Source organism: Lolium perenne, chromosome 4 (genome assembly GCF_019359855.2).
Source record: "Lolium perenne isolate Kyuss_39 chromosome 4, Kyuss_2.0, whole genome shotgun sequence".
Classification (NCBI taxonomy): domain Eukaryota; kingdom Viridiplantae; phylum Streptophyta; class Magnoliopsida; order Poales; family Poaceae; genus Lolium; species Lolium perenne.
The window spans coordinates 42,340,258-42,362,114 of record NC_067247.2 but is presented as its reverse complement, the minus strand read 5'-3'; the positions used below and the strand labels follow the sequence as shown (position 1 = coordinate 42,362,114).

Genomic DNA, 21,857 nt, shown 5'->3' with positions numbered 1-21,857 from the left:
AGCGGTCTCGATGATTCAGAAAGGAAGACCATCCAATAGAGCTCAGAAGGTAATCTCGCGACAGGTGTTCATGGCAGAGAAGATGCCTCCACCAACAGTCGAGTATCTCAATTGGTCGGGACAGGACATCGGTTTCACAATTGCGGATCACCCGCAGCAAGTTCCTCGACCAGGGCAGTCAGCACTTATTTTGCCCGCAGTAATTGCAGGATTCGACGTGTCTCGAGTTTTCATCGATGGAGGAAGCAGTCTAAACCTTATGTATGCAGATACACTAAGGAAGATGAACATATCCTTGGCAAACCTCAAGCCAACGGATACACGTTTTCACGGCATCACACCAGACAAGCCAAGTTACCCATTGGGGAAGATCAATCTCGACGTTCAGTTTGGCACCCGAGAAAATTACAGGATCGAGAGGCTGGAGTTCGAAGTCGTGGATTTCCCATCACAGTACCATGCTCTGTTGGGACGCCCAGCATACGCTAGGTTCATGGCAGTACCACACTACACATACCTGTTGTGGAGGATGCCTGGACCAAAGGGGCCAATCACGATTAAAGGAAGTTTTTCGCTTGCCGGTAAATGCGATAAGGATTTTCATCGACTATCAGAAACCTTCGGGATGCAAGCAGAATATATGGAGTCAAAGCTCACGACAGACTACGACGTACTACCAGATGTGGGGAGGCATAGCAAGGAGTCAACCTTCAACACAGCAAAGGATTCCAAGGAAGTACAGATCCACCCGACAGACCCGAAGAAAACGACATCCATCGCAAATAACATGGACCTCGCATAGGAAATCGCGCTCGTCGAGTTCCTCCGTAAGCACTGGAAAATCTTCGCATGGTGTCCAGCTGACATGCCAGGAGTACCCAGGGAACTTGCCGAGCACCACCTACACTTGGATCCAATCGCGAAACCAATCAAACAACCTTTGCGGCGTTTTTCGGAACCAAACCGCAAGGCTATGCTGTCGGAAATTAACAGACTCAGAGAAGCAGGTTTTATCAAAGAAATACATACAGAGGCCACATGGGTAGCTAACCCAGTGTTGGTGCCGAAGAAAAACACGAAGGTCCTTCGCATGTGCGTCGACTTCACGTGTCTTAATAAACACTGTCCAAAGGATCACTTTCCCCTCCCAAGGATCGATCAAATCATCGACTCCACGGCAGGATGTGAACGTCTTTCCTTCCTGGATGCTTATTCTGGTTATAACCAGATCAGATTGAAAGAAGATGATGAGGTGAAAACAGCGTTCATCACCCCTTACGGCGTGTTCTGCTATTCGAACAATGCCCTTCGGGTTGAAAAACGCGGGAGCAACGTATCAGCGGATGATGCAGAAGTGCCTAGCAGAGCAGAGAGGGAAAAATGTACAAGTATACATCGACGATGTTGTCATAACATCCAAAAAGGCGACACCCTAATTGAGGACCTGAAGGAAACTTTCGACAACCTCGACAAATTCTGCCTTAAGCTGAACCCGACAAAGTGCTCTTTCGGCGTTCCTGCAGGGGAACTTCTCGGGTTCCTAGTATCAGCAAGAGGGATTGAAGCAAACCCCGAGAAAATACAGGCCATCGTAACAATGAGGAAGCCAACAAAGTTGAAAGAAGTACAACAGCTAACCGGGCGAGTCGCAGCTTTAAGCAGATTCGTCGCCAGGCTGGCAGAAAAGGCGTTACCATTTTACGCCTTGATCAAACAGGGAGACAAGTTCCAATGGAACAACGAAGCGGACAGAGCTTTTGAGGACCTTAAGCGCAAAATCTCGACACCCCCAATCTTGGTGGCGCCAAAAGAAAAGGAGCCGCTGTTGCTGTATATCGCAGCCACACCCCAGGTGGTAAGCACGGTACTTGTCGTCGAAAGAGAGGAAGAAGGAAAACTCCACGGAGTACAAAGGCCAGTATACTTCGTCAGCGAAGTTTTGTCGCCCTCAAAACAAAGGTACCCTCAGTACCAAAAGCTAGCATACGGAGTGTTCACAACAGCACGAAAATTGCGCCACTATTTTTCGGCACACCCGATCATAGTGGTCAATGAAGCTCCCCTCTCAAATATACTCAACAATCCAGAAGCCACAGGCCGTGTCTCCCTTTGGGGAATAGAACTTTCCCCTTGGGACATCACGTATGAAAAAAGAAAAGCAATCAAGTCGCAGATTTTGCCAGACTTCATCGCAGAGTGGATGGAACTGCAAAACACAGGACCACCAGATTTATCGAGAACTTGGACTATGAACTTCGACGGATCCAAGAGACTAGAAGGAGCGGGCGCAGGCGTGATATTAATATCACCAGAAGGCGACAAGCTGAAGTACGTTCTGAGGATGACGTTCCCAAACGCGTCTAACAATGAGGCAGAATACGAAGCCCTCATACACGGGATGAAGATGGCGAAAGCTTGCAGTGCAACTCGACTAAAAATCTTTGGCGACTCGCAGTTGGTAGCTCAACAAGTCATGAACCAATGCAACGCAGTCAACGATAGTATGATAGCATACAAGGAAGTCTACAACGAGCTCGAGAAGCTGTTCGATGGATGCGAAGTAAATCATATCAGCAGATTGAGCAATGACGAAGCCGACGTTCTTGCAAACATCGGATCGCAATGCCTTGCAGTCCCGCCAGGCGTATTTTGGGAAGAAATAGCAGAGAGATCTACGAAGTCGACAAAACCAAAAAAGAAGGAGAAGAAACCCACGGGGGCTACCAAGGAAGAGCAAGAGGAAGAAGAAGAGGATCAGGACTTGGTCATGATGATACAGGTACCATGGATGCAGACGTACATAGCATACATCATAAAGAAGGAAATACCCGATGATCCAGTTGAAGCAAGGCGAGTTATTAGACGATCAAAAGCTTTTACTGTGGTCAAAAGGGAGCTATACAAGCGAAGTATTTCGGGAGTACTACAAAGGTGCGTCACACCCGAGGAAGGAAGGATGATCTTGAAGGATGTACACGAAGGAATTTGCGGTCACCACGCGAGTAGCCGAGCTATTGCTGCAAAAGTCTTTCGAGCTGGATTTTACTGGTTGACAACGATAGAGGACGCAAAGGAGATAGTACGAACCTGTGATGCGTGCCAGAGGTTTGCCGCAAAACCTCACTCTCCAGCCAGCGAAGCGATGCCAATACCTTTGTCTTGGCCTTTTGCTCAATGGGGCCTTGATATGGTGGGCAAGTTACACAAGTCTTGGCCAGGAGGAAAAGAGTATATGCTGGTAGCTGTCGACAAATTCACAAAGTGGATAGAAGCGAAGCCGATAAACTCACCAGACGGAGCATCCGCAGTTAAATTCGTAAAAAGTCTCGTCTTCAGGTTTGGAGTGCCTCACAGCATCGTCACGGACAACGGCAGTAACTTCACATCCAATGAGTTCAAGGATTATTGCGAAGAAGTGGGTATCAAGCTAAACTTTGCGTCGGTTGCACACCCGCAAACCAACGGTCAAGTCGAGAAAGTCAATGGAATAATCTGCAACGGAATCAAGAAACGCTTACTAGCACCACTGGAGAAAGCTCGATACACTTGGCCAGAGGAGCTGCCCAGTGTATTATGGAGCATACGAACAACACCAAACACAGCGACACAAGAAACTCCGTTCTTCTTGGTCCATGGAGCGGAAGCAGTACTACCAATCGAGGTAGAGCACGATTCTCCACGAGTCATGGAATATGACGAAGAGGTGTCGAGAAAAGCACTAGAGGATGACGTCGATGCACTCGACGAGGCTAGAGATGAGGTACTCTCCCGAGTAACAAAATATCAACATGACTTGAAGATTTACCACAGTCGACGTTTGCGGCCAAGATCCTTTCAGGTGGGAGATCTAGTCCTTCGGCTCACGCAGAAAAGCCATGAAAAGCTCGAGTCACCATGGTTTGGACCCTACATCGTCACAGAAGTAATCGGAGGAGGAGCGTACAGGATAAAGGACAAGAAGACAGGGGTGGAGGAGCCAAATCCCTGGAACGTGGCGCAACTCAGGCGGTTCTACGCCTAGAGTCGAAATATAGTCCTTGTAATACTTCAATGTACTGAAACGCCCGCGAGTTTTCAGACGCACTCTTTTCCTTTTTCGGGGCACCGAGTGGGGCCGGGAAAGGTTTTTAATGAGGCGGGCTCGCGGTGCTGCAATATAGTAAAGATAGTTGAGACATACATTTCTTCGGCATGCTCGGGGGCTTACGCCTCAGACTTGCAAAATATATTCCCGACAATATTTTCGCCTTGGTATAAAATTCCTCGCGAAACAAACAAAGACACAAAATAGCAATCAAGCAAGGCACGGGGGCTAGTACCCGCAAATATAGCATGCTCAATACAAATTCCGACGCTTTGGTTTAAAAACCTCGCGCATACAATAAATAAAGTCGACACCAAGATGCTTGAGGTATCAACGAAGAAAGAACAGTTTATCCATCAATAAAGTGATCTCAATATACAAGAAAGTTCTGAGAAAAAATCAAGAAAAAATTAATGATGGCCCAGTATGTTATCTATGGTCATCCGATTTACAGGACGAGTACTATGCTCAGCATAACTGCCCTTAACGAAGAATTCGGAGTCCATCCGAAGAAGTTCATCCATCATATCTTCGGCAACGGGAGTCACATGATCATCAATTTTACCGACATCCCGTTTCTTCTTCGCCATCTTGGCCAAACACTTGGAAACAATTTGGCTCATGTCAAATTTGGGATGGCAGATCTTGATCATCATCATAGCAAATCTAGCACCAGCAGAAAGTTGCGCCCGAACAAATCCATGGATTTTAGGAGCATCTCGAAATTTCTCCATCAAACCAAGAAGTGTATCAGGCGCTTCGTTGCGAGGAAACATTGTCTTGTAAACAAGAGACAAGGTCCTAGTGCAGAAATCCAAGAAATCGCGAACCTGAGAGGCGCGGTCCTGAAACCTGACAATTTGTCGGGTCCGTTCTGGGGTAGCCCAGAACAGAGAACCATGGTCAAGGGAAAGGTTAACAAGGAGGTTCATCCTAGTATTCACCCTTTCTTCCTCAGCAGCAGCATCAAGAAAGGAACCTATCAAGAAACGGTGCACGAGTTTTAAAGACAAGAATAGAAGATACGGCGAGAAGACAGAAGGCGTCACGAACGTATAAAAAGATGCGGCAAACATACCCGACATATCTGCGCTGGCTTCATTCATCAACTCGAGCATAAGATTTTCTCGAGCGGTCACTTTTTCAGCTTCAGCAATGGCGGTTTCCTTAGCAGCCATGGCGTCCTGAGTTTGCTGAAGTGCAATTTTTTCGGCTTCAGCGGCCTTGCGAAATTGCTCCATCATCACAAGTGTTTGCTTCTTCGCATACTGAAGTTGTTGCCGAAGTTCTTCCAATTCTTGCGGCAAGGAATCTTCGATAGTTCCAGTATCAGCAAGATTTTTCCTCGAGCAAGAAGGAGAAGGCAAGATATTGGGAGGAGCAGGAGACAGAGTATAGTTATCAAACACCAACTGAAATTTAACAAAAAAGTCGACATCAATCAACCAGCAAGATAGAGTTTTCATTGATCATTCAACATATTTACAAGGCATTACAAGTTGAGCTAGCGAGATAGGTGTCGTCAAACAGCTACTTCGGCGATAGCATCAAAAGCAAAAGAAAAATAAAAGAAGAAGCTTTCGACTAGACCTCCGGCCTTGATGAGCTAGGAGTCGAAGCTGGCTTAATCCCGAGATAGGCCAGGATTTTCTTCGCGTTGGGTTTGGCCGCCTTGATCAACGAACGCCATTTCGTTTGTTCGATCTGTTCGGTGGCACCAACTTTCGTCCAGTCAACAGTTTGTTGGCTGTCCGCGACCAAGGCGATAGTGCTCTCAACGGCAACCTTCATGTTTTCCTGGCGCATCTTTAGTCCAAGATCTTCTGACGAGTCAAATTCCTTGGCAAGGGCAAGGAAAGTCTTGGGCTCCTCTTTCCTGGGGAAGAAGTAGGGGAACAACTTCGAGAAACCCGCGTCAGCATGATCCATGCCTTCGCGAACTTCAGTTCCATGAAATTTCAGGAAAGAGAGTGCGTCTAGAAGAGGATCATCGTCAGGATCTTCAAGCTCAAACTCTTGGTTTGTTTTGGCTGCCGAGGAAAATATATATTGGTCGACAACAAGAAGGAAAAATTAACCCTAGAAAAAGAAAAGATAGAAGGGTATGAAAAATTACTGACAAAGCGCCGGTTCTGCGCGACCAAACGCTTGGTGATCGCCTTTTCTCGAGAAGCTTGGGAAGCTTTGTGGTCATTTAAAGCAGATTCGGCGTCAGCCAGCTTCTTTTGCAGATCTTCGACACCAGCAGCCTTGGCTACAGCTTCCTCAGCCTCTGCTTTAGCTTGACTAGCATCAAGATCAGCCTTCTTACGAGCCATTTCACTCTGCTCCAGTTTTTGAGCAAGAGTGTCGACAAGCTTGTTGGCTTCTGCAAGTTTTTCTGTCAAAATAAGAAAGATCTGTCAAAATTACGATAAACCAGTGAGAAGAAGTCATAAAGCAGGTGTCACTCAAAACAAATGTTACCTTCAGCCTTGTTAGCATATTCACGGTACCCAACAAATTGGGCACCAATACGAAGAAGTTCTTTGACCATAGGCTGTCAAAGAAAGACAAAGAAAGAAAACGTCGGTATGAGAAAATATAAAAACACAGAAGAAGGAACCAAGAGGAAATATAGATGAGCAAATTCAGAACTTACGTCATCCAAGAAAGAATTGGAGGAGCTACCCAATTCAAGGGTAGGCTCCACGATCGTTTCTACCCTTGTCCTTTTTGGTGAAGGGACAAGAGGGCTCGAAGGTGGAGTAGGAGCGCCAACATTCAGTTGAGGAGGCGAGGATTTCTCTCCTTCAGCTGGCGTCTCCGAAACAACTAAAGTACGTGACGAGCTCGTTCGAGCAGCCACGTCAAGAGTTGGTGGTTCTTCCTCATCATCACTACGAATAAAGGGCGACAGCATAAAAAGCAAGATAGACAAAAAACTTCGAGTACAAAGATAAGGAGAAATAAAAAACTTACGAGCTGATGAGGGATCCAAGGTACGGATCATAACCTGCCTTCTGACGTGAAGGATCAACGTCTTCGGCTTTGGAAGTGCCGGAATCTCCAGCGTCAGTCCTTTTCCTTTTGTTCCTTGGAGAAACAGCAGGAGGAGGAGATTGTGCCGACGTAGTACCCTCGGAGGCAGCTTCCTTTTCAGAGGAACCCGCAGATTTTCGAGCATCCACGGGTTCATTTACAAAAGAGGGGGCGTCTTGGTTGTCATCGGTGAGGATAGCCCTTTCCTCGACTTCTCCACCTTCAGGAAGGGGAGGGAGCGAGACGAGGTTTGGATGGTTCTATAAAGGGAAAAAAGCAGAGGAGGATGTTAAAAAGTCGACAAGGAAAAAATATAGACAGCAAACCAATAGCAAACCAAGCGACGAAGATAACCTTGGGAAGTGGATTGGTGGCACTGAATGGTTTCACGCGGCAAGAAGAAGGGACAGGATCTTTTTTGCTGAGAGACGAGATTTTTCGGACAAGTTTTTCTAAATCCTTGACCTCTAAATCCGTCGACAACCGATCAGAGTCTGTGTCGCCAGAATACTTCCAGAGAGGGTGTTTGCGAGCTTGGAGAGGCTGCACTCTGGTCCTTAGAAAATAGGCTGTGATTTGGATGCCTGATAATTCTTTGCCACGAGTATTTTGCAATTCGTGGATGCGAGCCATCAGGGCTTCAGTCGCAGTTCTTTCTTCTTCGGTAGCCTCTGCGTCCCAGGAGCGGCGGCGAAGAATTCTTTCGGCACCATCAAAAGGAGGGATGTTGTCTTCAGCACACCCGTTGTTTTCCTCTTGAATATACAACCACTTCTTGCGCCATCCTTGAACTGAATCAGGAAGCTTGACGTCGAAGTAGTCGACAGTGGGGCGAACAGAAATTACAACGCCGCCTATATTGTAGGTGACGTTGGGAGAGCCATTGCGGCGACAGAAGAAAATGCGCTTCCATAGCGCCCAGTTAGGCTGGACGCCAAGGAAGGCTTCGCAGAGGGTGATGAAGATGGAAATATGGAGGATAGAATTGGGGGTCAAGTGGTGAAGCTGCAAACCGTAAACGAAAAGGAGTCCACGGAGAAAAGGATGAATGGGGGCGGAAAGACCGCGGATGAGATGGTCGATGAAACTTACTCGGTACCCCATTGGAGGGGTTGGGTAGCTCTCCTCATGAGGAAAGCGCAGTGCATTGGGCTTCTTGTTGAGCCCTAGCTTCTTGAGGAGGTTGATGTCCTGAGCGGAAAGTTTGGATCTTTCCCACTCCGCGGTTCCCAGATCCGTGGCGGCCATGGAGGATTCCGGTGTGCTGTGTCTGGTCAAGCGGCGCGGAGGCATTCACAACGGCGCAGGAGTGCAGAGCTCAGAGAATGGGGGGAGCGCAGGAGGATTTGCAGAAGGGTGTACAGCAATGGCGCAAGCGGAAGTGTTCAACGAAGAAGAAGGGGATCTTATATAGAGGGGCGGCGAAACGGCGGACCGTTCGATGGAAAAATTGTGCAGCAGATGATAGCCACGTAGGAGCAAGGGTAAAACAGTATTTTACAGTGGAGGAGTTATGGTACGTGTGCCAGAAAAAGCGGAGGACGTGTGTCCCCCACTCGCACGACGTGTCAACGTGGTGGAAACAGGGGACCCACAAGGCAGGAAAAAAATACGACTGTTAATAGCGATGAAATAACTTCGGCAAAGATAGAAATTACGACAAGAAAACTAAAAGAGGATTGACGACAGGAGAAGTTATTGAATACTTCGGGAGCTTTTGATCAAATACAAGTTTTTGCCCAAATGCTCGGGGGCTACTTCGAAAAAATAAAATATTGAGTATGTCAATATAGAAATTGCGGGAGCCTATGATCAAACGCAAGCTTTTGTTCATAGCCTCGGGGGCTACTCCCATCGGGAGCGCTGATCGCGCACCCGAGAGATAAAAAGAAGAGAATATTGAGAAAAGAATGACAAAATAGCGACAAGGTGCACTAGAATGTTGAGCCTACAACCAAACACAAGTCCTTGGCTGTAGCCTCGGGGGCTACTCCCATCGGGAACGCTGTTCGCGTGCCCGATGAAAATTATCAAGAAGAAAAAAGAGAAAGAAAGAAAGAAAAAGAAGAAAGAAGGAGCATATTTCGAGTTATAAAGATAACTCTACATATACTCCCATCGGGAGAGCAACATAAGTCAAAAATTGACTCGATAAATTGACTCGATAATACTCGACAATATATTCTCAGAACGCCAAAAGTTGCGACTAAATTCTGAATGCCGCAAAACATTGCGAAGGTAAGACCCCAGATCCGTTCTGTGCGGCGTGGCATCGCCGAAGACTGCGCTCTGCTACTTTTTTTCCACATCAACAGATGTGAAGAAATATCCCACCGGACGCGCTGTGGACTCGATAAAAATGACTGGGACTCGACAGAATGGTAAGACCTTAAGCGGCACCTGTCGAAGTTTACACCAGTATCACCGAGATCATGTCCAGGGACGTGATCTTGAAGTAGGTTTTTGCGGATTGCCACTAGAGCAGTTAACTAGTACCTGATCCGTCAGATGAACTAGCCTCAACTACCGTTATCCCTGTTCAATATAGAAATTCATGTGAAGAAATATGGACAAGTTAAAGTTGTCGAGTAAAAATAAACAGGGGAGATTTTCCCTGACTCTACGATTCAAGCAAAATCTCGGGGGCTACTGACATAGGCATCCCCACTGGGCCTGCCAAAGATAGTACCCGGGGTTTACTGAAGGCCCAATACCCGAAGAATAAGAAGACTCGGAAGCCCAAAGATGTTGTTAAGGAAAGCTAGAGTTGTAATAAGAAGTGTTGTATGTAATCTTGCGGGACGAGTTAGAAACCTCCCCGGACTCTGTAACTTGTACAATACGAATCCCTCGGCTCCGCCTCATATATAAGGGGGAGTCGAGGGACGAGAAAGATCATTGAATCATTGTTGAGCAAACCCTAGTTTTATTTTGTCAAGTATTATTCGGCTGATAACCTTCGAGATCTACTTGCCCTCTACATTACACGAAACCCTAGTCTACTATTCGTAGGCATTGACAAGTTAATACCTTGCCAGGCGTGGCCCAAGCCTTGGCCGCGCCGACCTACTGTGTGGGGCCCTTGTGTGGCCCCCTGACCTGCCCTTCCGCCTACAAATAGTCTTCGTCGCGAAACCCCCAGTACCGAGAGCCACAATACGAAAAACCTTCCAGAGACGCCGCCGCCGCCAATCCCATCTCGGGGGATTCAGGAGATCGCCTCCGGCACCCTGCCGGAGAGGGGAATCATCTCCCGGAGGACTCTACACCGCCATGGTCGCCTCCAGATTGATGAGTGAGTAGTTCACCCCTGGACTATGGGTCCATAGAAGTAGCTAGATGGTTGTCTTCTCCTCATGTGCTTCATTGTCGGATCTTGTGAGCTGCCTAACATGATCAAGATCATCTATCTGTAATGCTATATGTTGTGTTTGTTGGGATCCGATGGATAGAGAATACTATGTTATGTTGATTATCAATCTATTACCTATGTGTTGTTTATGATCTTGCATGCTCTCCGTTATTAGTAGAGGCTCTGGCCAAGTTTTTACTCTTAACTCCAAGAGGGAGTATTTATGCTCGATAGTGGGTTCATGCCTCCATTAAATCTGGGACAGTGACAGAAAGTTCTAAGGTTGTGGATGTGCTGTTGCCACTAGGGATAAAACATTGATGCTATGTCCGAGGATGTAGTTATTGATTACATTACGCACCATACTTAATGCAATTGTCTGTTGTTTGCAACTTAATACTGGAAGGGGTTCGGATGATAACCTGAAAGTGGACTTTTTAGGCATAGATGCATGCTGGATAGCGGTCTATGTACTTTGTCGTAATGCCCAATTAGATCTCACAATACTCATCATGTCATGTATGTGCATTGTCATGCCCTCTCTATTTGTCAATTGCCCAACTGTAATTTTTTCACCCAACATGCTATTTATCCTATGAGAGAGACACCTCTAGTGAACTGTGGACCCCGGTCCATTCTTTTAATCGAATACAATCTACTGCAATACTTGTTCTACTGTTTTCTGCAAACAATCATCATCCACACTATACATCTAATCCTTTGTTACAGCAAGCCGGTGAGATGGACAACCTCACTGTTTCGTTGGGGCAAAGTACTTTGGTTGTGTTGTGCAGGTTCCACGTTGGCGCCGGAATCCCTGGTGTTGCGCCGCACTACATCTCGCCGCCATCAACCTTCAACGTGCTTCTTGGCTCCTACTGGTTCGATAAACCTTGGTTTCTTTCTGAGGGAAAACTTGCTGTTGTGCGCATCACACCTTCCTCTTGGGGTTCCCAACGAACGTGTGTCTACACGCCATCACAGCTTTGAGCAGATTCGTCGCCAGGTTGGGAGAGAAGGCGTTACCGTTTTACGCCTTGATCAAGCAGGGAGACAAGTTCCAGTGGAATGAAGAGGCAGACAGAGCTTTTGAGGATCTCAAGCGCAAAATTTCGACACCCCCAATCTTGGTGGCGCCGAAAGAAAAGGAACCTCTGTTGTTATATATTGCGGCCACACCTCAGGTGGTAAGTACAGTACTTGTCGTTGAAAGAGAGGAAGAAGGAAAACTCCATGGAGTGCAGAGGCCAGTATACTTCGTCAGCGAAGTTTTATCGCCTTCAAAACAGAGATACCCTCAGTATCAAAAGCTAGCATATGGAGTGTTTACAACCGCAAGAAAATTGCGGCACTATTTTTCGGCACACCCGATAATAATGGTCAATGAGGCTCCCTTGTCCAACATACTCAACAATCCAGAAGCTACGGGTCGTGTCTCCCTTTGGGGAATAGAACTTTCTCCTCGGGACATCACGTATGAAAAAAGAAAAGCAATAAAGTCGCAAATTCTACCAGACTTCATCGCAGAGTGGATGGAGTTACAAAATACAGGACCACCAGATTTATCGAGAACTTGGACTTTGAACTTTGACGGGTCCAAGAGATTAGAAGGAGCTGGAGCAGGCGTGTTACTAATATCACCTGAAGGCGACAAGCTAAAGTACGTTTTGAGGATGACGTTCCCAAACGCATCCAACAATGAGGAAGAATACGAAGCCCTCATACACGGGATGAAGATGGCAAAAGCTTGTGGCGCAACTCAACTAAAAATCTTTGGCGACTCGCAGTTGGTGGCTCAGCAAGAAATGAACCAATGCGATGCAGCCAACGATAGTATGATAGCATATAAGGAAGTTTACAATGAGCTCGAGAAGTTGTTCGATGGATGCGAAGTAAATCACATCAGCAGACTGAGCAATGATGAAGCCTACGTTCTCGCAAATATCGGGTCACAATGCCTTGCAATTCCACCAGGCGTATTTTGGGAAGAGATAGCAGAGAGATCTACGAAATCGACAAAACCAAAAAAGAAGGAGAAGGACAAAAAACCCTCGGGGGCTAACAAAGAAACACCAGAGGAAGAAGAGGAAGAGGAACATGACCTGGTGATGATGGTACAGATACCATGGATGCAGGTGTACATATCATACATCCTAAAGAAAGAAATACCCGACGATCCAGTCGAAGCAAGGCGAGTTATTAGACGATCTAAAGCTTTTACTGTGGTCAAAGGGGAGTTATACAAACGAAGTATTTCGGGAGTATTACAAAGGTGCGTCACACCGGAGGAAGGAAGGATGATCTTGAAAGATGTACACGAGGGAATTTGCGGTCACCACGCGAGCAGTCGAGCTATTGCTGGCAAGGTCTTCAGAGCTCGATTTTACTGGTTGACAGCAATAGAGGATGCGAAGGAGATAGTACGAACTTGCGATGCGTGTCAGAGATTTGCCGCAAAACCCCACTCTCCGGCAGCAGAGCTGATGCCAATACCATTGTCCTGGCCCTTTGCTCAATGGGGCCTCGATATGGTGGGTAAACTACACAAGTCCTGGCCAGGAGGAAAGGAGTACATGCTCGTAGCTGTCGACAAATTCACAAAATGGATAGAAGCAAAGCCGATAAACTCACCAGATGGGGCATCTGCCGTTAAGTTCGTAAAAAGCATCGTCTTCAGGTTCGGAGTGCCTCATATCATCGTCACAGACAATGGTAGTAACTTCACATCCCATGAATTCAAAGATTACTGTGAAGAAGTGGGTATCAAGCTACACTTTGCGTCGGTTGCGCACCCGCAAACCAATGGCCAAGTCGAGAAAGCCAATGGCATCATCTGCAATGGCATCAACAAGCGCTTGTTAGCACCACTGGAGAAAGCTCGACACACCTGGCCAGAGGAGCTGCCGAGTGTGTTGTGGAGTATACGAACAATACCAAATACAGCGACACAAGAAACTCCGTTCTTCTTGGTCCATGGAGCAGAAGCAGTATTGCCAATCGAGATAGAACACGATTCTCCACGTGTCACGGAGTATGATGAAGAAGTGTCGAGAAAAGCACTAGAGGATGACGTCGACACACTCGACGAAGCTCGAGATGAAGTACTCTCACGGGTAACCAAATATCAGCAGGACCTGAAGAATTACCACAGTCGACGTTTACGACCGAGATCCTTTCAGGTGGGAGACCTAGTTCTTCGGCTCACGCAAAAAAGTCATGAAAAGCTCGAGTCACCATGGCTTGGCCCTTACATCGTCACAGAAGTAATCGGAGGAGGAGCATACAGGATAAAAGACTAGAAAACAGGGGTGGAGGAGCAAAACCCCTGGAACGTGGCGCAACTCAGGCGGTTTTATGCCTAGAGTCGAAATATAGTCCTTGTAAAAATACAATGTACTGAAACGCCCGCGAGTTTTCAGACGCACTCTTTTCCTTTTTCGGGGCACCGAGTGGGGCCGGGAAAGGTTTTTAATGAGGCGGGCTCGCGGTGCTGCAATATAGTAAAGATAGTTGAGATATACATTTCTTCGACAGGCTCGGGGGCTCACGCCTCAGACTTGCAATATATATTCCCAAAAATATTTCGCCTTGGTGTAAAAACACCTCGCAAAATAAACCAAGATACAAGATAGCTATCAAGAAACAAGGCACGGGGGCTCGTACCCGCAAATATAGCATGCTCAGTATAATTTAGACGCTTTGGTTTAAAAACCTCGCGCATACGATAAATAAATTCGCCACCAAGACACTCGAGGTCTTAACGAAGAAAAATAATTTGTCGGCTTTACAATATAGAACATGTTCACAATATACAAGCGAGTCCTGAGAAAAATTCAAAGGGAAAAATCAACTATGGCCTAGTATATTATCTATGGTCATCGATTCACAGTACGAGTACTGTGTTCGGCATAGCTGCCCTTCACGAAGAATCCAGAGTCCATCCGAAGAAGTTCATCCATCATATCTTCGGCAACAGGGGTCACATGATCATCAATTTTGCCAACATCCCTTTTCTTCTTCGCCATCTTAGCCAAGCACTTGGTAACAATTTGGCTCATGTCAAACTTGGGATGGCAGTTTTTGATCATCATCATAGCAAACCTAGCACCAGCAGAAAGTTGTGCTCGAACAAATCCATGGATTTTAGGAGCATCTCGAAATTTCTCCATCAAACCAAGCAGAGTATCGGGTGCCTCGTTTCTGGGAAACATCGTCTTGTAAACCAGAGACAAGGTTCTAGTACAGAAATCCAGGAAATCGCGAACTTGAGAGGCTGATACGTCTCCAACGTATCCATAATTTCTGATGTTCCATGCTTGTTTTATGACAATACTTACATGTTTTGCTTGCACTTTATAATGTTTTTATGCGTTTTCCAGAACTAACCTATTAACAAGATGCCACAGTGCCAGTTCCTGTTTTCTGCTGTTTTTGGTTCCAGAAAGGCTGTTCAGGCAATATTCTCGGAATTGGACGAAATCAACGCCAAACATCCTATTTTTCCCGGAAGCATCCAGAACACCGAAGGAGAGTCGGAGGAGAGCCAGGGGGCCACCACACGTGTGGGTCGCGCGGGCCACAAGCTGGCCGCGCCGGCCTGGTGTGGGGCCACCCTGTCGCCCCTCCTGCGCCGCCTCTTCGCCTATTTAAGCCCTTTCGACCTAAACGCAGTACCAATTGACGAAACTCCAGAAAGACTCCAGGGGCGCCGCCACCATCGCGAAACTCCAATTCGGGGGACAGAAGTCTCTGTTCCGGCACCCTGCCGGGACGGGGAAGTGCCCCCGGAAGCCATCTCCATCAACGCCACCGCCTCCATCATGCTCCGTGAGTAGTTCCCCCATGGACTACGGGTTCTAGTTGTAGCTAGTTGGTACTCTCTCTCCCATGTACTTCAATACAATGATCTCATGAGCTGCCTTACATGATTGAGATTCATCTGATGTAATCGGTGTTGTGTTTGTCAGGATCCGATGGATTGTTACATTATAAATAGTCTATCTATATAAGTTTGTGAAGTTATTGTTGATGCAATCTTGTTGTGTTTAATGCTTGTCACTAGGGCCCGAGTGGCATGATCTTAGATTTAAGCTTTATACTTATTGCTTAGATTGTATCTACAAGTTGTATGCACATGTCTATGTCCGGAACCAAAGGCCCCAAAGTGACAGAAATTGGGACAACTGGAGGGGAAGGCTTAGGTATGAGGATCACATGTTTTCACGGAGTGTTAATGCTTTGCTCCGGTACTCTATTAAAAGGAGTACCTTAATTTCCAGTAGATCCCTAGAGGCCCGGCTGCCACCGGCTGGTAGGACAAAAGATGTTGTACAAGTTTCTCATTGCGAGCACGTATGACTATATATGGAAAACATGCCTACATAATTAATAATCTTGATGTTCTGTCTTAATGCTATTTCAATCCTATCAATTGCCCAACTGTAATTTGTTCACCCAACACTTGTTAATTGAAGAGTTACCACTAGTGAAGATAGCTGGGAACCCCGGTCCATCTCTCATTATCATATACTTGTTCTCTATGTCATTGGAAGTAGTATCAACTATCTTCTCGTGCCATTGCTCTCATATTACTGCTACTTTCTTCACGTATTCTTTGTTACTACTGCTCTCATATTACTGCTGCTTTCACATCACCACTGTTACTAGTGTTTTTCCAGGTGCAGCTGAATTGACAACTCAGTTGTTAAGGCTTATAAGTATTCTTTACCTCCCCTTGTGTTGAATCAATAAAATTGGGTTTTACTTCCCTCGAAGACTGTTGCGATCCCCTATACTTGTGGGTTATCAAGACTGTTTTCTGGCGCCGTTGCCGGGGAGGCATAGCTCTACTCATAAGTTCACCTGGGGAGTACACTCTACCTCTCTCTCTGTTTTTGTTTTACTTAGTTTACTGTTTCCTAGTTTATTTGTGCTTAGTTTATTTCTGTCTAGTATTACTTTGCTTAGTTTACTTTTGCCTAGATACTTTTTGTCTTGTTTTATTTTCCTCATATACCTGAAAATCCAAAAAAAATTGAAAAATCGAAAAATTAAAAACTGTTGTTATGGGAGAACCTACAACCTATTTGGAGCTTATTGAATTATATAATAATTGTAGAGAATCAAGAGTTGGCAAAGTAATGAGTGCTGTGATAGAAAAATTGAATACAATTGCTAAAATCTTGCTTAAACGCCATGATATAAACTGTTGCTCTCAACAGGATACTAAACATCTTAAATTTCAATGTGGCTTTAGTGAGGAATTTTTAATTAAGAACTATAATTGTAATAGCTATATTCATTTTGGGTTCGAAGAGGTAGAACAATTTGTCTTATTTATGGGAGCCTCTGAGATAGAATCCTTCATTGTTAAAAATTATGAAACTTGTGTTGTTTGTAAGGACCTTAAAGATTATGTCTCTTCTATTCTTAATTTTTGCATAGAAAGCTACAGCGATAATCCTTATATCGTTGATTATAAAGAGAGACTCATTAATGCACAAGAATGCACTCACATATTGCAGGAACCAGTGGAAGAAGAAATTGATGAACCTGAAAGCTCATTGGATGAAAAAGAGGAGGAAATTGATGAACCTGAAAGCTCATTGGATGAAAAAGAAGAGGAGAGTAATGAACAAAAGAGGGAAGAATGGATTAGCTACCCATGCCAACCTTCTAATGAGAGTAACTCTTTATCTCTTACACTATTTGATTGTCCTCCATGCTTACCAAAGGTGGTTGAATGTTATGTTCCTGTGGATTCTCTTGAAATATTACCTATGAGTAAAACTTGTGAGAATAATTATGCTACTATTATCTATGATAATCCATGCTACTTTGATAAATCTTATGATAATGCTTTGTTTGTGCCTGATGTTGAAATGCATGGTACTAAAGAATTTTGCTTAGCAAATGTTTATGATAAATCTCTAGATGATGGTCCTATGTTACTTGATATTATTAATTGTACTACTAATGAAAATGGGATTGGAGAAGTCTTGACTTTATCTAGTAGTCCCATATCTTTTGAGAATGATCAAGCATCTTGTTATATTATTGATAAAAGTGGGTTTGAAAGTTTTAATCCCATTATTTTTGAGCTTGATAAAAATTATGTGTTTATGAATCATGAAAAGCATGCTGCATGTGATAGTTATGTTGTTGAGTTTGCTCATGAAGCTACTGAAAATTATTATGAGAGAGGAAAACATGGTTGTAGAAATTTTCATGGTACTAAAACACCTCTCTATATGCTGAAAATTTTGAAGTTACTCTTGTTTTATCTTCTTATGCTTGTCACTTTGTTCTTCATGAATTTATTTGTGTACAAGATTCCTATGCATAGGAAGTGGGTTAGACTTAAATGTGGTTTTAATTTGCTTTTTGATGCTCTCCTTTGCTTCAACTTTTATTTCTTGCGAGTGCATCATTAAAATTGCTGAGCCCATCTTAATGGCTATAAAGAAAGAACTTCTTGGGAGATAACCCATGTGTTTATTTTGCTACTGTTTTGTTGTGTCTTGGAAGTTGTTACTACTGTAGCAACCTCTCCTTTTCTTTATTTTATTGCATTGTTGTGCCAAGTAAAGTCTCTAATAGAAGGTTGATACTAGATTTGGATTTCAGCGCAGAAACAGATTTCTATCTGTCACGAATCTGGGCTGTTTTCTCTGTAGGTAACTCAGAAAAATCTGCCAATTTACGTGCGTGTTCCACAGATATGTACGCAACTTTCATTAGTTTTGAGTTTTCTGATTTGAGCAACGGAAGTACCTCTTTAAAATTCGTTTTTACTGGCTGTTCTGTTTTGGCAGATTCTGTCTCTGTTTTTTGCATCGTCTCTTGTGGACTTTAAGCGAGGTTTTCTAGACGTGGAGAGCTGTAGCTAATGTTTTATTGAGTTCTTGCAATGTGTCACACAGGACCAAGGTGGATTCAAGTTTTTTGAGTACTAACCCCTCTAATGAAGTTTATGAGAAGTTTGGTGTGAATGAAGTTTTCAAGGGTCAAGAGAGGAGGATGATATATGATCAAGAAGAGTGAAAAGTCAAACCTTGGGGATGCCTGTAACACCCCAACTTTTGCAACCTTGATTAATTGTCCTTATTGCAAAAATTAGGGGGAACAAATTTTTTTTTTCTAAAAGATTAATTAGATGAATTGCCTTGTTCTGTTTGTTGTGATGAAATGCCTTGATTTGTTGGTAGATGTATTGTCTTGATTGCTTGTTGAGTTTTGTCTTGAGCCACCTCAAAGAACAACACCTCTAGTGGTTAAACCAGCAACTCACCAAATAAAACACATGTGTGGCTTAGGAAGAATTGTTTTCCTTCTTACTACATCAAGCTCTTCTTCTGATGATAACATGAGTGTGCCATCATGATCTTCCTCTTTGTGGTACGAGATAGCTCAATCATACTTAATTCAAAACTTGGGATCATCTACCCCTAGCTACATCCCTCTCTTATACCCACTCATCCTTGTTGGTTTTGAGGCCATGTCGACCATCTGTGTTGATAGGCTTAAAATGTCCAGACTTTGGCAATTGATCTTTAAGCACTCACAACTGTTATTGTTGACTTCAATGCATGGATCTCATCTATGCAACACCCCCTTCAACCTCCACGTTTTGCATATCCTAGTCAATCCTTGCAGCTCATATATTCAACTTGATCGTGTACCCTATTCAATAATTCAACACTAGATCACTTCCTCCAATTTTACCTCTTGTGTTTATTCAAGTTTAATCTTCACAAAACCAAGAGTAGAATGATGGGTACATTTTGTAGCCACCATCTACCCTTGAGAACACTTCTCCCTAAATTAGTTTTCTCTCCCAAAAATCCTATTGATTTTCCTTCTCTAGTTTTGATCACAAAACTACTTCTAATTCTACAAAATCTTTTCAAGATATTTCTTCAAGGAAAACAAGGAACTGAAATGGGTTTTGTTTTCTCACCCATTTTTACCTAGTACTGATTCCTAAAAACATTATTTTCTATCTTGCCTTCTTTTTGACAAAAGACTTGTTTATGGTACTTATACCATTCCTGGTTTTTCCTCTTGCTTATTTTACATTTGAGAAAAACTCTACTTACTTGAGAAAGTAGGTAGAATATTTTGAACTCCTATGTTCCAATTAGTTTTATCTCAACAATTTCAAATTCCACTCCACTTAAGTTCATTCCCAATTGTCTCTAGACAATTGAGGTGTGTCATATACCTTTCAATTGAATTCTACTTCAAATGGCATCTCCTGCACATCTTTGATTATGCCACATGGTATCCCCTCATTCTCCAATTTTTGATCATATGGATGATCATTTGATACTTTCAAATCACTTCCCAATTGACCTCTTATTTTAAGAGCAACTTATATTCCATCATACCCATCCCAATCCTCTATTCTTTTCCATCATCACCTTGACCTCATAAATTGATGATTTATGTCAATATATTCATCTTTGTGAATATATGAATACTTCACTCACCATCTCTCTTAATCTTGCTCTATCATTGACTAAGCCACCATCACCATCCCATCTACCTTGACATGCTCATGCATTGTTGCATGTGGTCAACCCCAATATTTCCAAGATTGAATTCAAATGAAAACTTCTATTCATTAACTCTACCTTGGGAACTATCTTCATCATAAGTTGGTCTCCACCAAAGTGGTGAAGATTATTCTCATGGCACATGGCACATGTCACCTTCATACTCATTTTTATATATATGTATCTACCCCTATTTTTATCATTATCAAAGTCACTCATTGATATTATCTTCTCAACATCATACCTTGGTCTATACACATTGATGTTGTGCCTCTCTCTCTCATTTCTCACTTGCTCATGACAAGAAAGGAGCCGGCCATGACTTGAAATTCGGCCAGCCATGTTTCTCCTCACATTCTTCTCTTGCAAGCATTGCCTCCCAACTACTCCAATCAATAAATGGGCAGCCACCTTCCTTGGCCAATGAAAAAGGAGGCAGCCACCCCTCTCCCTCTATAAATACCCCCTTGGCCGGCCACCACCTCCCCCTTTGCTCTCATTTTTGCTCTCTCCACTCTCACCCACTCCCTCCCCTCCTTCTCCCACGAGCTTCTGCTCCTCCTTGCTTGCATGGCCGGCCATGGCCATGAAAAGCACTCCAAGATGCAGCTCCCTCCTCTCCCAAGCTTCCCCTCACCATGAGAGCTTCCCTCTCACTCTCTTCTCCCCTAATCTTTGATGAATCCAGCTCCTTTTCTCTTCTCCCCTCTCACAAGATTGGATCTTGATGCAGGTGCATGTTGGTCCAAGCATGGAGAAGGTTGAGCAATCCTCAGATCTGAAACTCTTGAGCAAAGTTCGTCCAAAACCTTGCAGTAATTTCTGCATCTTGCTGTTTCAGATTCTGGTACGAACTTGTAAAATCCGCCAAATCTTGTGTGCAGATCCAAATCGAGTGATTCAAAGTTCCCCAGATAGGTATTGAAAAGATCTACAACATGGCGTTGCTCTCATCCTCAAATTCGTTACGGATTTGGCATGGTAAATAAAGTTCTGCAAACATGCAGAATCACTGTTTGTTAGATTTCTCCCGTTTTACCAAACCTTTTTGAGCAAAATAAACTGTGGGTGAAAGCCCTCTCCAATACCTTCATTTTGGCGGTGGTTTCACTTCGATTGGCCTCCTGAAACTGAAATGGTTCACAGATCAAGATCTGGTCAGATCTGAATTTGTCGAATTAAACCAGGAGCTTGGAGACGAATTTTTGAATGAAACCAACTGGGTAAGAACCACCTATTCAATACCTTTCAGATGCAGAAGACCTCATATTTTTATGATTTGTATATGATTTTTGATGAATTAAACTTGTTCTGTATGTTCTGCAGACATGGCTGTTAGCCTTTAATTCATCAAAAATCCATTTTTGAACCTAATTGAGTGATTCCACTTCTGTAGGATTACTGAATGTTTTCTTAATCATCTCAAACAAGTTTCAAACCTTTATCTTTTCTGAAACTCCATAGTTAAAGCAAATGGTGAAAACATGCAGTAAACTTGTAAATCCATTTGTGAGAGTTTCAGAAACAATTTGAACCCAAATCCAATTGTGTATGCATCTCTGTTTAATTACCTTTCAAATGCAAGTGGCCTCATATTTTTAGGAATTTTCTACGATTTATGGCTTACAGATCTTCTTTTCTGTACAGTCAGATTCAAAGAAATTCCTAAAATAGTAGGATTAACCTTTTTGGGTGATTCCAATTGGGTTAGTCTTGTATTAATACTGGCCATCTAGGAAAAATATTTTTATTCTCTGTTCATACATATTTGTTGCTGTTAGTAATGTTTATGTGTGACATGCATTGTTGAAGCAAAACTTTTCGGTTTATTTAAAACCCTTGA

At 43.9% G+C, this 21,857-nt stretch overlaps 1 long non-coding RNA gene across 1 annotated transcript; it reads left to right on the top strand.

The window, feature by feature from the left end:
* Positions 1 to 20,515: 20,515 nt before the first annotated feature.
* Positions 20,516 to 21,238, top strand: LOC139830837 (uncharacterized). Its single transcript, XR_011744325.1, has 3 exons — positions 20,516 to 20,810; positions 20,899 to 20,995; positions 21,161 to 21,238. It is a non-coding gene; the product is annotated as an uncharacterized lncRNA (long non-coding RNA).
* The last annotated feature ends 619 nt before the right edge of the window (positions 21,239 to 21,857 follow it).